Here is a 2,841-nt window from a genome sequence, read left to right as displayed (position 1 = left end):
CATTCACACAACAAATAGGTTTCCTCCAATGGAACTGAGATGACTGTAAAAAAGTTCAGCTCACTCTTGAACTATTAAGACATAATATTTTATAAATATTCTCTGCTGTGTGGATTTTTGGAAGAAAATGTGAAGTCTACAAATTGAAGAACACTTTTATCACACTCATCACATGAACTGGATTTATCACTATTATGGACTCTCTGATGAACTCGAAGACATGAACTTTTACTAAAGCCCTTAGTACAGTCAAAACATTTGTAGGGTTTATCTCCCATGTGGACTCTCCAATGGGCTTGAAGATGTGAGGTCTGATTGAAGCTCTTACCACACCTGTCACATTTATGTGGTTTCTCTCCCGTGTAGATCCTTGATGAACATGAAGATAGGAGTTCCTGATGAAGCCTTTCCCACATTCTTCACATTTGTTGAGCTTCTCCCCTGTATGGACTCTCTGATGGGCTTGAAGATGTGAGCTCCAACTGAAGCCCTTTCCACACACATCACATTTGTAGGGTTTCTCTCCAGTATGGACTCTCTGATGGTCCTGAAGATGTGAAATCTGACAAAAGCCCTTACCACATGTCTCACATTTGTATGGCTTTTCTCCTGTGTGGACTCTCTGATGGGCCTGAAGATGTGAAATCTGAGCGAAGCCCTTACCACATATGTCACATTTGAATGGTTTTTCTCTTGTGTGGACTCTCTGATGGGCCTAAAGATGGGAATTCGGCTAAAGTTCTTATTACACATAGCACATTTATATGGCTTCTCTCCAATGTGGATTCTCTGATGGGCTTGAAGATTTGAGCCTTGCTGAAGTTGTCCCCACCTACTTCACATTTATGTGTTTTCTCTCCAGTGTGAACTCTCTGATGAGGACCAAGATTCTGATGAACTAGCCTGTTGCATGCCTCCCATCTGTTTGTTTTATCTCCAGGGTGGGATCTCTGATGGGCTTGAAGTGGTGATGTCTAATTGAAGCCTTTATCATACATCTCATGTTTAGATTATTTCTCTCCAGTGTTGTCTACACAGCGAATGTTAAGATCTAGGCAATGAATGGAGCCCTTCCCACACGTCACACCTGTACAGATTCCCTCTTGGGTGGACGGGCTCGTGACTGGGAAAACAGGAGTCCTGGATGAAGCTCTTCGCACATACTTGACATTTGTAGGGCTTTTCTCCTGTGCTGACCCCTGATGATTTTGCAGGTGTGAGCTCTGACTGAAGTCCCCATCACACTTATCATTCTCACCACCTTTGTCCCCTGCATGGATGTTCTGGCAAATGCAAAACACTGAGCTGTCACCAATGTCCTCCCCACACTCACTACATACATAGTGCTTCTCTTCTGAGTGGGTTATAGTATGTTGGCATGATTTCCTCATGAAGTCTTTTCCACAATTATTGTGGCTATAAGACTTCTTGCTTTTGTGAACTTCCTGATCATCATGACAATGAGAGATCTTTGTCATAACATAATGGTCACACTTATATGGTTTATTTTTTACATCAACTTGATGACACCTACTCTGATAGTTGTGTGGCTCTCTCAGATTTTCTTGCAGAAATCCCAGGTGGTCTTATTTGGAAACTCTTGGCTTTTGATATTGGAACTCTCCCAGTGAAGCTTTATTACATAGTTTTCGTCTTCAGAAACCTGAGCAGATTCTCCTGCCTGCATCTGACAGGAGGAATCACCTTGTTTTGGCAACTTGGACTTCTTGCTTTGCAGATTTGTTACTGAGTCTTGATTTCTGGTTAATTTACATGTGAATTGTTCCCATATCTGCCAGCATCTAACATCTTCATGTAAAAGGTATCTTAATCCCAGTTTTTGAAAAGTCTGTATCCTGTTTTGATTCCTGAGTCCTGGAAGGATAAAGAAGATTCAGAGGTGAAAACGCACACAAGTCAATGTTTGTGTCAGGTCACAGAAATATTTCACAGGTCAATCACTCCAAGAGACCCTATTCGAACCAATGAAGAGTTCAGCTTGACTTTATCACTGGTATTTTCATGCCTATAGAAACAAAGAGGCAATGAGTAGGCTCCTTCCCATTAAGGGCCAAGGAGACTCATTTACAGTTATACCAAAACTAATGTATGAGGTCAAAATAGAAATACAAGGCTACAGAGCAATAACAAGATGTCCCAGAAAGATTTTGCAGAGGATAACTTTACTTTCTTGTTCATAAAAATAATCACCTAAATAATGATTGCCGGGGATCCCTGGGTGGCGCAGTGGTTTGGCGCCTGCCTTTGGCCCAGGGCGCGATCCTGGAGACCCGGGATCGAATCCCACGTCGGGCTCCCGGTGCGTGGAGCCTGCTTCTCCCTCTGCCTGTGTCTCTGCCTCTCTCTCTCTCTGTGTGTGACTATCATAAATAAATAAAAATTTAAAAAAAATAATGATTGCCTCTTTCTGCAACAGGTGTATAAGAGCTACAAAGTCATGGTTAAAACATTATACCACCTGCATATTTGTATAAGACAAACTAAAAATGGCTAGAAACTAAGGCTGAATCTGTCCTTTTGTGTTTACAGATGAATTATCTTGTGATGCCAAGAGTTCCCACAGAAAAAAAGAGAGGACATCCTCAGAAAAGTGAAAAGAAAGGGACACCTGGGTGGCTCAGCAGTTGAGCATCTGCCTTCAGCTCAGGGCATGATCCTCAGGTCCCGGGATTGAGTCCCACATCGGGCTCCTTGTGTAGGGCCTGCTTTTCCCTCTACCTGTGTCTCTGCCTCTCTCTCTGTGTCTGTCATGGATAAATAAATAAAATATATTTTTTTAAATGAAAAGAATGTATTTTCAAAAGGAAATACTTCCTCTGT

General features: G+C 42.0%; 1 pseudogene; it reads right to left on the bottom strand.

Moving 5' to 3' along the window:
* LOC140597741 (uncharacterized) lies at positions 1-1,162 on the bottom strand (annotated as a pseudogene).
* Positions 1,163-2,841: the final 1,679 nt, after the last annotated feature.

Source organism: Vulpes vulpes, chromosome 1 (assembly GCF_048418805.1).
Source record: "Vulpes vulpes isolate BD-2025 chromosome 1, VulVul3, whole genome shotgun sequence".
NCBI classification, from domain to species: Eukaryota; Metazoa; Chordata; class Mammalia; order Carnivora; family Canidae; genus Vulpes; species Vulpes vulpes.
This window is presented reverse-complemented; position numbering and strand designations above follow the sequence as displayed.